The sequence below is a fragment of the Euprymna scolopes genome, chromosome 6 (assembly GCF_053919585.1).
Source record: "Euprymna scolopes isolate OS-2025 chromosome 6, ASM5391958v1, whole genome shotgun sequence".
Lineage (NCBI taxonomy): Eukaryota > Metazoa > Mollusca > Cephalopoda > Sepiida > Sepiolidae > Euprymna > Euprymna scolopes.
Genome location: NC_136487.1, coordinates 398,872 through 414,154, shown reverse-complemented (window position 1 = coordinate 414,154; position 15,283 = coordinate 398,872). Strand labels below are relative to the sequence as shown.

Genomic DNA, 15,283 nt, shown 5'->3' with positions numbered 1-15,283 from the left:
CCGCCGGATTTAATCCGGACTTCCGCAAGTGGATCTCTGTACTGTATGACAGACCGACGGTAGCGGTGCAGATCAACGGTAAGCTGTCGGAATCTTTTGCCGTCTCCCGATCGGTGCGACAGGGTTTCCGCTGTCGCCTCTCTTGTACGTCCTGGCGTTGGAACCCCTCCTTCGCAAGTTAAGGGACGAGGCGACTACACCAGTCCTGCGCGGGATAGCTCTCCCTGGAGGCACACGAGCCAGGGTTTCCGCGTTCGCCGATGACGTCACCGTGTTCATGTCTTGCCCCACGGACATTCAAGTGGTCACCGAGGCGCTCGCTCGATACGAAGAAGTTACGGGGGCCGTCTTCAATCGCACTAAGTCGGTGGGTCTGCGGTTGGGTGCCTGGACCGGAGTAAATTCGATTCCAGGCATCTACAGTTGGACTGACGGCCCGGTCCAGATCCTTGGTGTGTGGTTTGGACCGGGTCTCCAGCTGAAGAAAAACTGGTTGGAGGTAGAGGCCAAGGTCGAATCCTCTGTTAAGACTTGTGTTCGAAGGAATTTGTCCTTGAAGGGTTGGGCGGAGGCGTGAGCCACATACGTCTTTCTGCTCATCCTTTACAATCTGTCTGTACTTCCCCACCCTGAAAAACGACGAATCAGCTTACAGGAGCACCTCGACACACTCTTGTGGAACTAGGGTAAGCATTATGTTTGCAGAGAGGTCTGTGTTCGAAATCCGAGCGAGGGAGGCTTGGGACTGCTCGATCTCCTGTGTCACAAGCACGCAGAGAGGTTGGTCTTCCTGAGCCGTTCGTTGTACGTAGACGTTCCATGGGTCACTGCGGTTGAAAGCTCGTTTTCCAATCTCACACCTGACCCCTCGGTCTCCGCCATGCTTCAACCGAGGGGGGAACAAACATTCTACGCCGAATGCCGGTCCGCACTTAGAGCGTTGCCGGGGACCAGTGTCTTCGAACAGTCTAGGAACAGGCTTTATTGGGAGCAAGTGGGGCGTAGCAAAAAGGAATCACTAGTGAAACAAACGGGGATGTCATTGGAGGAGGTCTGCTCCCAGTGGAGTTGGGCACCGGGACGGGACTTTCTTACAAATTCGGAATTTTCCCTTACCTGGCGACTTGTCCGGAACGCACTTCCCCTCCTTGTGGAACTCAACCTTTACAATGAAGAAACCCGGGTCTACTGTCTGTGCTGCAACGAAGACATGAGAGAAACAGCCGGTCATGCCTTTTTCCGATGTAGCAGGCTCAAGACCCTCTTAGGGTACATCAACGAGGTAACAGCTCGCATCGATGCCAAGGGCTGGCTTGAACTCGACGAATCATATTTTGTGGTGAACATTGATCCGTCGCTGCCTAGGGAGAAAAGAATGGTTTTCTAGCGATACTAGCAGTAGTGAGGATGGTCATATGGATCACACGCCTCAAGCGAGTCCGCGAAGGGATATCTGTTCTGGATCAGGATCTGATTGTCTATTTTAAACATCTGCTTCAAGTAAAGATCAGATGCGATTGGAAGAGGTTGCCTCGAGTGGCCTTTGACAAGAGGTGGGTGCATGACGCTAGCTTGTGCATCTGACGAGGCGCTAAGTTTGAATTTGTGTTACCACCATAGGCATGGCACATGCAATACTGGGTCCTACGGAGCCCATCCCGCTAGGTTAGACAAATAAAAAGTAAAGAGACTCTTGACTGGTGGTACAAATGAGATCCTGTACCCCGATTGTGTGTTTTTTGGCACTAGAGAACCTTCCGAGGCTACCCTATCACTACCCCACCCCCTATCTTTTTGTTTTATCATCCTCTGATCAACCCCTACTCGAAGGTCGCCACCTAATATATCCTCCCCCTCTTTTTTGTTTTTAACAATCTATTTATTTTACTCCCTACACCCGATATGAATTCTTTCCAATCCCCATTAGGGATCTCCCCGCTTGTTTTCGGTGCCCCGGAAAACAGTAGGTTATCTAACTTTCTAGATTAGCTAGATTAGATTACTAACAATGCACTAGGAATTTTTTATTATTTTAGTAAATTTCTTCTAGATTTCCCACTCCCCAGCACGAACTGTTTTTCTTCCAAATTCAAGAACTTTTTATTTTCCAATGAATTGAACTTTTTTCACACACACACACACACACACACACACACACACACACACCCATTTTATTTAAAAAAAAACAAACAAAAAATGCACACACACACACACACACACACACACTTAGAGAAATTGTATGTATATCTTTTTTGCAAAAACACGTGGGTTTTCCTTAGTTAGTTTAGAGTCCACAAAGTGAATGAGGTATTGTGGTAAATGTTGCCAGTCAAGAGTAAAGTCGCCAAAGGCTCCAATTTTTACTTTAGTTACAAAGACCCTGCAACAGTGCAACTGCAACACACCCCTCCCCAGATCTTATAGGGCCTTGTGCCTAAATTTGTTTTGTCTTTTGGAGATTTTACTTTTTTAAATGTTTTAATCGTATATTGGAATTTTTTTAATTGTAATTTTTTCTTTAAACGAAATAAATTAAATATAAAGATCAAAGTGTAGTAATGTATCTGTTCTTCAGATGCTGCCCTTCCATTTCTTGTTCTCTTTCGGTGGAGGAGAAATCCTTCACGACTGAAACAATTTTTATTTTTGTACCTTTTCTCCACATTAAAAAACGACCCTGGTGTCTAACTCTGTCCCGTGGGGAGGCATTGTAAATAGGTACATTACATATGTGTTCAAAAAAAAAAAAAAAAAAGGTTTTCATTTAATTCCATCACATCCACCAGATTTGTCTTCGGAGAGTTATTGTAAAGATTGGAAGGCATTTAAACCTGAAACTATATTTAAAGATATTGGCCTATTTCATAATGATTTCCTTTTTAATTTCTTTCTTTAAATTTATTTTCTGCGAACCTTCTCTTCCGTTCTTTCGCCATTTTGAATTTTAAGTTCAGCTTGCAGAGTCAGATTAGGAAAAATTGTTTCCTTTATGAAAATAGATAAAGTTCGTCGAAATCAGACTGTAAAACAAAAAGTAAGTATTACTTCATGAATTTGGTATCTTATTTAGCGTATTTGCAGAATACGTTAAAAATGTAAGAAAGATAAATACATTTACTGAGCAAATGCCCCCTCGTAAATACCTCCGACAAACAGCTAAATCCCACCCCTAGATGTAAGAGAGCCTTCTACTCCAGTAGTTTCTTCCACAGGACAGCTAGACTTTGAAATTCCCTTCCGGGTCCCTGCTTCCCCAACTGTACTGACATACAGAAGTTCAAGTGTAACGTGAATCGACATCTTGCTGACCAACTCCCTACACAGTACCCCTGATGCCTATGTACCTGATAGTAGCCCCCCCCTACAACAAAGTGGCAATGTGCCTTGTTTGGGGTGAAAATGTAATAATAATAATAACAACGAAAATGCTGATTTTTCTTGAAAATATTTTACCTGTCGATTTGCGCTTTGATTGTTTTTAATACGAACCCAAAATTAAGGAAAGAGAATTTTTTTTATCGTTTATGTAAATAAGTATATACATGAACTTAGGCACCGCCAAAACTGGGGGGGGGGGGGGGGGGCAGGTCAGTACTTTTTGACGGACCGTCTTTTTAAAAATCTACCAAAAATCAGGTAATTATCCGATCAATACGAAATTTTCAGCGATTATTAGGAGAAGAATGAACTTTATAACAGTGTACTTATTTTTCATAAACGATATTTATATATACATTTTTTTGCTTACAAACCCCCCCTTGTTTTGAACAAATATGCTTAAAATAATCATCTGAAACTGAACAAAACATATTGTGTTGTTGTAAGGGACAGAATTATAGATTTTAAAAAAAAAAAATTGTTTGCATACCTTATTTTGACGTCTGAATATCGCAACTTTGATTGCGTTTAATTATCCCGCTTTTGAGTTTTGAAGTGTGAAATTCGGTGAATATGTTGAGTAAAATAATTAATTTAAGTTAAGCAAAACAAAAAAAAATTTCAAACGTTTTCAAACGGGATCGAAAAAGATGATGCTATTTTTAACACAAAGGGCACAAAATTTATCGAATTTTTTTTTTTGTATCGATTATTCAAAGCATGCCCTGTTTAATAATGGTCATGCATTATTCGGCTCGCTAAAAAAAAATTGTTAATTTATTTATCAAAAATTTTAAAATGGCTTTTTTCGTATAAATATTTTAAAAAAAAGTTTTTTTCTTTTGCTTAACTTAAATTAATTATTTTACTTAACATATTCACCGAATTTCACATCTCAAAATTCAAAAGCGGGATAATTAAACACAATTTAATAAACTAGAATTTAACCTGAAAAACTATTTAAAAATAACACGGTAACAAAAGTGCATAAGCACCGTCTTTTTTTTTGTTAATTTAGTGAAAATGCATTATTTTGTGAAAAAAAAAAAACTTTACTAAAGTACTAAAAAACGCATAAATTTAATTTTGATTTTTTTATGAAAATAAGGCATTGTAGATGTAGGTGTATCAGAATTTTTGTAGGAATTTTTGACACCCCTAACACGAAACTGCGAATAAAATATAAAAACTCTTTTAAAAGTGGGTTGTTTATTTTCTTTATGGATTATAATTCCAAAATAAACTATTAAAGTTGTTTTAAAAGTAATAGAAATATTTTGTTTTATTTTTTAAAAAACAGTAATGAAATTAATTGAATTTTACGAGCTCAGTATTTTTCCAATTTTTAAACTTTAAAAATCTATCAAAATTTTTCTATTGATTCAATTTTTACGATATTTTCAGGGTCGATGTGAAATTTTATGCTCTTTCGATAAACCAAATATAATATTTTAGACAAACGTTTCTTTTTAAATTCACGCCTCCCCCTCCATTTTCAAGTGTCTATTCAAAAGTAAATAATTAATTTACTCACCAAAGTTTTATATATCATAAATTGAAGATAAAAGATCAATAAGTAATATATTCAAATTTAAAACAAAAAAAGTAGTGTTTTTTAGACATTTACCTGTAAAGTCCGAAGTTTAAAACCTTTTCTATGTTGTTTGTTTTTTCTTTTGTTTTTTTAAAATGAAACCTTGGTCCTTGCTCCTTTAACTGAAAAAAAATTAGGGCTTGAATTACATTTTTTGAGTAGTTATATGGCCTCATTGTTTTATAAAAAAGGGATTTAACAAAGGGGATGAATGTTCGTTAAATGTTTGTAGGTATGTTATTAATTGACAAGGAATGAATGTTCGTAAACTGTTTGTAGGTATGTATGAATTGACAAGGAATGAATGTTCGTAAAATGTTTGTAGGTATGTATGAATTGACGAGGAATGAATGTTCATAAAATGTAACATCTTTTGGACGATGGAGATGGTTAGAGTAGGCCGGTCATCCTGCTGTCAGTGATGTGTGTCCTGGCTTGATACTGGAAAGCGAGTGACTCCTTTCATCAGCAGCTAGCAGCCCGGCGTCTTCGTCTTCTTTTTTCTCCTCTCTTCTTTGGTTTGTGTGAATTAGGCATTGTTTAGAATTGAAGGCGTTTGGCCCATAACATGAGAGCGTAGTCGGCTTCAGTTCACTGGTGCCTTATTTCTTTTCCTTCTTCATCTCTTTAGGTCGGGTGGGAGAATCCGTCCGTGCGTTCACTGACGCAGCAGGGCGAATCTCCTCTTCCCTCTTTTTGGTCCCCTCGTTTTTAGTGGCAAACCAGCTCCCAGCAACTGTGATATTTGAGGTGTTTATTTTAGGTACGGAGCTCTGCCATTGGTCGATAATTATTTTGTGGTTATCTTATTTTATTCTTCCCAAGCGGAAGCGATGCATGGAGCCATGTGCAAAAGACGATTTTTCATTTTGTCTCTCATGGTGGATGTGTTAACATCCGGTTCGCTGCTAATTCTCATCATGTTCCCACAGTTATAAGCTTGGAAAGACAGGGGGTCGAATTAATTCACGCCTCCCATTTTGAAATGTCTATTAAAAAGTAAATAATTAATTTACTCACCAAAGTGTTATATATCACAAATTGAAGATAAAAGATCAATAAATAATATATTCAAATTTAAAACAAAAAAAAAGTAGTATTTTTTAGAAATTTACCTGTAAAGTTCGACGTTTAAAACCTTTGTTTAAAAAAAACACGTTGTTGTTTTTTGTTTTTAATGAAACCTTGGTCCTTGCTCCTTTAATTGAAAAAAAATATTTGTGTTGAATTACATTTTTCGAGGAGTTATAAGCTTGGAAAGACGGGGTGGAATTATTCAATATTTTTCACAAAATTTCTGACACACCTATTGTAGATGTTAACAAGTAAAGCTATTTTAGTGCATGTACACTTATCGAACTGCACTATCTTTCAATAATATTTTCAAGTTTAATTAAAGTTTACAATATCTTTCTTAGGTATTTTTTACTGTCCACAGTCCTTCGAAAAAATGGTAAAAAAATCAAATATATAACAATTAAATTAATTAGACAATAAAAATTACTTTGCAACCTGTCTGCATTGCTTTTCGGTGTTTTTAATTACTTTAAAATGAGTTTTATTTCATCTAAAAAATTTATCGTTTTACATGGCAAGCATATTATCCTATATGGCGATGTCATCCTCTTCCCTAATCAAACGTATGCTGCCTCAATATTTTTCTTGATCGAGGGAGTAAGTATGTAAAACAATATATTTTGGGGGGGGGGTGATTTATAATGACGTAACTATTTTGCACTTATTTTCCTGGGGAAGATAAATTGTGAAGATGTTGGAAAACTTGTCATCTGAGGCTAGGTGGTATGTACGGTCGTGGTTGTTTCGTTGCTGTGTCACAATAAACAGTCGCTGTACTGAAGGGTATGGACATTTTTTTTAGATTTAAGGATGTGTTTTCTGGACATCTTTAAGCGTTGTGTCTGATTCCTGTTCTCATGCTATCAATTCCATGCTTAGCAAGCTGGAATTCAGAGAAGTGATCATGGCTCTGGATAAGGCATCTGCTACAATCTTCTCCTGGCCCTTCATGTATCTTATATCTGTGGAGTACAGTGCAATGTAATCGAGATTTGGACCATATTTGTTTACATATATGTGTAGCGCATAAGTTAACGGTTTGTGATCTGTGTAGACCGTGAAATTTCTGCCTTCCAATGTGTTTAAGATGTTTAATCGCCAGGTAAATTGCCAAGAATTCCCTCGAAAATGTGTTGTATTTTCTTTGCATTTTGTTTAGCTTAGTTGAAAATTGATATGGGGGTCATCCCATCATCGGTCAGCTGGTGTATGGCTTGCCTCTATGGCTATGTCTGACGCGTCTGTTGTAAGTGTGAGTCTGGTATCTTCCTTGTCATTTATGTAAGTCTGCTTTGTGAAGTTTACTAGGGCTTTCTTCACTTGAGTAAAAGCTGCTATTTTTGCACCATGTGTAAGGGAGAAGACCATGCGCTTTTTGAGGGTCGGATAATTCCCTGTTGTAACATGTGTTGAAATTCTTCCTTCGCTATTTGGTATTTATCTGGTTTTAAACGTCTGAAGGTGGCGTGGACTGATTGTCTGGTCGTTTTAATATAGTGTTTAGCACTATGCTTGACCATGTCCATGTCTCTGAATGGCTGAGACAGCTGCGGATATTTTTGGAGTAATCGATTGCTATATGGGTTCTCTGGTAGGGCTGAACTGATACCTGTTGACTGATATCGAGTGGTGACTCCTCTGACCACCAACTTTGTTTGATTGTCTGTTAATGTGTGGTTGGTCATGTCCATAGACAAGTTGAATTTTGCCAGGAAATCTGCTCCTATTATGGGCATTGTTACGTTGTCTATGGTAAAAATCCATGTGAAAGTTTGCCTCAAGCCGATGTTGATAGTCAGTGATTTATCCTCGAATCTTTGTACTGTTAGCTGCTTGCAAGTGATACAATTGGGGCGTAATCTTCAGACTGGTCAGCGGTGGTATTACACTTACTTCGGCACCAGAAAGAAAATTATATCCATGAGTGCTGTCACGGATATAGAATAGACAACATTTTACAGAGGATCCAGCGACAGTCGTCATCTTTACTGGCTAGTATCCTCATTTCCCTGTTTCATTTTGTTACTGAAGGAACAAGGGTGGGTACAGCATCACGTATTACTGCTGAATTTACTATGGTAGAAACAATGTCCACATTTCTACTTCTGCTGGTACTCCTTCATCTATAGGGCGACCTGTTGTGATGTGAGTGCTGGCAATCTGCCTTCAGTAAATCCTGTATTTGTTTGGAGAGCTTCTTGACCGTTGATTTTAGCTCAGCTAGCTCCTCGTCTCTTTTTGTGTAGGCTGTTGTTGTAGCAAGTTTGCTCAGCATGCTCGGAGGTTCTCATGAATCAGGTGTGTTATTTCCGCTAATTTGTCAGGCTCTGTTCCTTCTGCCATTGGTGCGAAGATTTGCACTGTTGATGCTGTAAGTTTATTCTGCCACAAACTCCTCATTATGTTCTCTGACATCTTGTTATCAACCAAAAGAGTGTGCATGTAACGTAACAACTGCGAAAGAGTGTGGTCTCCAAGTTCGACCTGCATAAAGAAGTTGCATAGAATCGACTCGTTGTATAAGCCAGTTTTAGGATTGCTTCCTTCAGCCGGTCTTAAGGGTTTTCTTCTGGTATAGTCTTGAGTAAATCTAGTACCTCCTCCATGATGTCGGTAGGTAATTTCTCAACCAGGTAAGTGCATTGTGTCCTTTGCCATGTTATCTGCTTCGCATCGAATAAGCTTGGATTTAGATGAACCAGTATTTAATGTTGGCTGGGTTAAATACCGGGATGTTTAATGATAGGCTGGCTGGAGATATTTCTGAAAGTGACGAATCCATGCTCTTGTTTTGCTTGATTTAATCCCGAAAATGATTTGGAAGCCTTTAAATTGCCGGTCTGTGTTCTTTGCGTAGGACAGGAGGTGGTGTAGATGGATGTCTGCGGTCCCAGTTTAAATGGGAGAATAACGTGATGTGGAACTCCTTAAACTGTGACGAAGTGTGAGGTACACTCACTTGTGTGCTGCTTCGTGTTTGTCGGTTTTAGAAGGATGTAATTTCATAGCCTGGGACGAAAAGAAGGAGGGATGGGTAAATTATTCTCGATCAGGGCAGACATGTTTTTTCTCTTCAGAAGGATGTGCATGTCTTTTGTTTGATTGTGAACATTAACATGGCCAAGATTTAAAACAAACAAAATTGGTTGCATGTGATTAAAATGTTGTCTGGTCCAAAAGGCACAATTATTGTATGTTAAATTTATCTGTGGTTTTCAAGTTAAATGCAATTTATGCAGTGTCTTTGGTTCATTAAATTTTTAGATGAAAGTACAGAATAGTTAACAAAATTCCTCCTTGTTTGAATGAAAAGTAGCAATACACATGAAAAAATCTAAATGGTGTTTAAAATTTCAATATAGGTATATATAGAAAGAGTGTGATGACCTAAGAAAGAATCTTTTAAAAAATTTTTAAATCCAATTAAAATTAAAGTTATGACTATTTTTGTGTCTCACATGTTTGGATATTTTCCCCTCCTTAAGACCATATGCATTTTGTCACATTTTTTACTCTAATTTTTCAGTAAAAATGTTATATCTTTGTTAAAACACAAGATTAAGCAATGAAATTTACCATATAAGTGTATTTTTGTGCTAGGAATTAAAATATGCTACTGAAAATCTCCAGAAATTAATGGTTTCTACATAATCTGCAGTAAAGGCACATAAATATGCTGCAATTCCTTAAAAATGCCATGTATCCATGAAAAGAAAAGAAGTTAGAGAACTCAAAGTTGAATTGTAATGCATTTTATGTACAAGAAACTGAAATCGAAATCTAAGATTGCTTAAAAATGAATATAGCGATATTTCTTTAGTATTATTGTAGATTAATACCTTCCGTTAACTTCCCCTTCATCTGACCACCTCTCCAAAATGTGATTTTACCTTTGTAGGCAATTATGTGTGAACACCTTGAAAAAACTTTAATGAAAAGTAAACAGATATTATTTTAGAATTTAATGTAAAGTGATTTTGAGCCATTCCAGCGTTTTAGGGCAGTTGATCATTTATTTTCTATAGGAGATAAATCCTGTGTGCTTTTTTTTCTAGAGAGGATTATGTGTGGTTTTAAGAGGGTTTTTGTGCAATTATGAGAGGGTGGCTAGGTTGCCACTCTGACTTTGGGTTAATAATAGAACTAAGGGAAATTATGTATGAACATCCTGAAGACGTGATAGAAACAAAACAAAAACAATTTTAGATTTTAGAGTGGGAGTTTGTTTCACATAAATTTAATGTAAAATAATTCACCATTTCAAGACCATTCTAGCGTTTTAGGACAGTTGAGCAATTTATTTTTATAGGGGATAAATCGTGCACTTTTCTTTAAGGAAGGATCTGTTTAGTTTTGTTTTTTAGATGCTTATACATAGTTTACTGATGAATTTTGTTTGGTGGGGAGCTTGCCACTCAAACAGCGTTATTGTTAAAGCTAAAGGTTTTAGGAGGAGACTTGCCACTTGTACCTCGGGTTAGAGGTCGGATTAAGGGAGTTTTTTATTAAGAGGGCATTTGACACCTGTATTTATGGTTAGTAGTTCATAATTATTGGCTTTTGAAAGATCACAGTGTATTATTCTAATGCTACACGTCGCCTTTTCTGTCCTGTCAGTGAAGGAGAAATCCTTAATGACTGAGACAATTATTTTTGTTCCTACCCAGATTGTCCCTTTTTGAGAAGCTGGATTTTCCTCACATTAAAAACCGACCTTGTGTCTAACTCTGCCCTCGTGGTGAGGCATGTAAGAACTTTATTAAGACTGAGCACCGCATACAAATATTTAAATATTGATTTTGCATTTTCTTTTTATATAATTGGGTAGTTTAGTATCCATTCAATTATAATTCACTGAAAAAAATTTGTAAAAAAAACTAAAAAGAAATATTGTAAGGGGAGGTACTGCTCACACATGTGAAGCAAAAAAAATTTCACATTTTCGGTTGTTCAAAACACTGTTTAATTCACTGTTAAAAAACTAATTCAATGGATAAAAGTGCATGCAAGTTACATATTTACAAAGTTTATTTTCTTGTCTTTTCAACCATTTAAATATTTTTAAATTTAACCAGAAATAATGACGGACTGGTTGAGATTGCTTTAATTATATATTCTGATAATGGAATAGCTCTAATTAAGCTAATTATGTTCTGATAACAAAATAGCTCCAACTAAATATATAAGAACATTTTTTTATCTTCATATTTTCATTTTTTCACTTTTTAATTCGTTCTGGAATAAAAAGTTTAAAAAAACGTTTGTTTACAGCAATGCTATTGCTGATCTGCTGCTACAGATAGTTTTTAGATACTTTTTTTTAAATAGAACGATTTTTTCCATGTATCATGATTTTTGATTGCTCAGTACTGCAAGAGGAAGTAAGTTACAACTGCACTTTTAATGAATAACAACATTAAAAAGATCGATTTATTAAACAGTGAGTTTCCGAAGAAAGCTTTTCAAAATTTTAAATACTTGTCACCTTGAAATCTGTTTTTTAGCACAACAAAAAATGAGTGGTCATAAGAATTTCTGACACCCCAAACTATTACAAGTGCCATTTCTTCTAGGTATTTCCAAATTTCATGACAAAATTCTTAATACAAGCATGGTATTGGCATTTACAAATCAGGGGGGTCATTACAAAATCTTAGAAAAAATGTTGTTTTATGATGTTAACATTTTTATCACTTTATTTGCTTCAAACTCTTAAAATATATAATGTACGTTATTATTTATTAATCCATTTGAAAGTATATTCATTTCCGAACAAAACAGTGGTATTTGAGGACTTAAACTGCTTTGGTTTTTAAAATATGACGATTTTAGCAAAACCCTCTGGAAATCTGATTATCCAACGCATTTTACCATCTATGTGTATTGCTATGAAAAGAATAATGAAAAGTTGTTTTTTCTAAGCATTTTTTTTTCTGATGGGACACACAAAGGCTTCACTGTCCGGCATATTAAACGTGAACTGCAAGTCTCAACACAGACTGGTGGACTGGTTCCAATTTTGCAGGAATGTGTGTGTCAGCTATTTGAAAACACATTCCTGTAAAATTGGAAATCTTGGCCATATTGTAGAAGTGGATGAGTCCATTTTTACTTAGTGGAAATACAACAGAGGGCGAGTAATTAAACAAGAGTGGATTTTTGGAGATTGACAAAATCTTAAAATTAGGATTTTTGGTGTTGGTCAAAGACTCGTCGGCAACCACGCTTTTTGGATTTATTAAAGAATAGATAAGGCCAGAAAGCATTAGATATAGTGATAGTTGACGTGGCAATATGGGCCTGGATAAAATCGAATATAAGCATATCCAGGTCAATCAGTGAGAACTTTTTGTTGATTCGCAGACTGGTACTTGTACAAATTAAAAATCAATGCATGGCACAACATGTGACATGCATTATTTATGGATTTTAGTGGAATTCATGTGGGCACAAAATTTTTAAGACATGGACGATAAGTTATGTAATTTTTGGAAGCAACTATCATTTACCAATTTGAATAAAAATATGTGTCACACAGATTTTTGCTAAGTTGTTTTTTTTTTTCTGGCATGTCTATCCCTACAAAAATATAGTGACTAATAGTGACCAACCACTACCTCTTGCAAAAGAAACTTAAGAGAACCAGTATTTTATTTAATTTTCTATTTTTGAACGATTATCTAGTTTTCACTTTTTAAGTGACTATCTATTCTTCCAAGATGTGACCCCTACCATGTCATTTTTTTTAATTGAATCAATCAATCAACAACAGGGCAACAATGTCAAAATAAGCGGAGAGCACATACAGCACCTGGAAATTTCAAATGGTCATCCATTTAGTACTGACCAGGTTCAACATGACTTAACTCCGGTGATCAAGCGAGAACTGGTATGTCGACGTTTTTATGCCCTATAATTGAATAAACTCTTTTTAAAATAAGTTAAAACACACATATGAAAAAAAAAACAGACTTATCCAGCTAGGTAGAGGAGTAACGGATCTTTCCTTTGATAACATTTATTTGTTATATATTTGTTGTTTTATCAGTTTTTTATTTTGTTGTGTATTTTATTTAATTTTTTTTTTTGAGCGATTCCAGTGTCAAGTGAAAAACTAACCTGCACATATAGATATTACACTTATGTGAAACTTGGCTATATGCATGAAAAAAAATAATTATAACATTTTTTAAAAATATAAACTGCACTTGGAAAGAAAAAGTGCCCTCTCCAATATGGCATAATGGGCTAATTGCACAAAAAAATTAATTAATGCCATTACAAATCAGCTGATAAAAAAATTATTCTGTTTTACATGCTCACTGTCTCAGCCAAGAAAAATATTGAGCCAGTGTATATAATTTGATTAAGGAAAAGAATGACATCATTTTATTGGATAGGCTTGCCACTTAAAATTATTAATTTATTTGTTGTATATTTGATTTTTTACCACTTTTTCAAAACATATTTTTGTAAAACTTAAATTTAACTTTAAATAGTTTTACTTGTTAACATTTACGATGCTTTATTTTCATAAAAAAGCAAAATTAAATTCATGCGTTTTTTAAAGTTTTCTTTTTTACACAATTACTAAATACCGAGAATTTCTTTAAGATTGATTGATTTTCTGAATTTTTGGTGAAATTTTATGTGAAGAAAGTGGTCAAAATATTTTATACATTTTGGGAATCTGCCACTTAAACAATTTTTTAGATGAAATATGGTACTTATTTTTAGTATCTCAAGAATATTACAAAAATAATGTCCATGCTAATGAAATTAATATAACTTGAAGAAAAATTAAATTTTCAAACTAACGATATTTTAATTGAATTAAGTATCTTTATTAAATATTTCCACCAAAAAATAATATAATTGCAAAAATATTTCATTTGATTTTAATAATAATTCTCATGAAAATTTCAAATGTAATATTATAATATTTCTTAGTACGCATGAACATGTAAACACCAGTGCAAGAATTTGTTTTTATAAATTTGAAAATTTAAAAAAAAAAAAATTTTTTAAATTGTACCACAAGTCACTAAGAAAAATTAAGGTATAATTTTTGGGCTTCCATAGAAATTTCGTTTACTGCTTTGTCATTTTTTTTATTGTCCAAAGACCGGTTTCTGTTACTGAATTCTCGTTTGGAGGGATAATTAAGCAATTTTTGTAGTAAAGATAGAGTGCTTTCTTTTTAATTCAATATCTTAAAACATTACTAATTGTTTTTGAAATAGTTCCAGAAAACTTGTGTAACTTTGAAATGTGGTCGAGTTTTAGAGTTTTCAGAGCTGCCATGAAAACATTTTTCCTTATGTTTTTTCTCATGTAAAACTATATTCACCATTAAATTTCATGTATCCATAATTTGTACACATGCCAAAAAGTAGCGTCTTTATGCAGTAAGAGAGTTACGGTTCTAAAAATAGTCACCATCTTACGCCTATCTTTTTTTAGTCAACTTTAGTGCTAAGTGAAACATGCATGTTTTTGCTGTAATTTCAATTTTCTAAAAGAAACGACGTGTATGTTTACTTCCAACTGCACCCTCACTGTTAGCATACTCCATCTTTTAAACAGGTGGTTTTCCTTGCATTCAAATTATGAAGAAGCATATAATCCAGATCCCAGTCCTGTACTTTATAGCTTTTCTAAATCATCTCTGTAATCAGTAGACACTTTGAACTCAGCAAATGAAAGCAGTTACCATCACAAAAATAAACTTTGATGAGGTTTGTAGAATAACAATATTTATTAGATCCCCAAAGTCAACTGTCATTAAACACAGTGTTTTCTAGGACAATGATAATAAGAAATGATTGCATATTTGGAATGAAGAGCAAGGTAAAAAAAAAAGGAGCCTTGTATCTATCTTCAAGAATGCAAATTTCAGATATTTTAAGCAAAAAACATTCACCAACCTTACTATATACATTGTTCTGAGATTAAAGATGGCAAACTTCTAGTGATTTTCACAAAGCAGAGATTTGTTTGTACCATCCATGGGATACATAGTGTGATGTAGCCGGTGGGTGTGTATAACAATATTGTTAGTTCATATTTAACAAGTCTCTATTAACTTATGAGTGTTAAACGTTCTGATATGTGATTCGTCTAGTGTATATTTATGACAGTATATATAACATTTATGATCATCTTAGCTGAGTTGTGATTTCTGATTATTTTACTATTCTCTATTGTGGGTTGTTGTGTGTATGCATATATTAA

General features: G+C 35.1%; 1 long non-coding RNA gene across 3 annotated transcripts in view; it reads left to right on the top strand.

The window, feature by feature from the left end:
- LOC145277464 (uncharacterized) overlaps window positions 1–15,283 on the top strand; it is a 114,749-nt gene that overhangs the window by 79,276 nt on the left and 20,190 nt on the right. Inside the window, exon 1 of one of the 3 annotated variants that reach the window (XR_013868141.1) lies at window positions 2,872–3,034. The exons of the other annotated variants lie outside the window; for them this stretch is intronic. This is a non-coding gene — a long non-coding RNA (uncharacterized LOC145277464). Of the gene's footprint in view, window positions 1–2,871; window positions 3,035–15,283 lie in introns of those variants that run through there. 3 annotated transcript variants of the gene reach the window in all.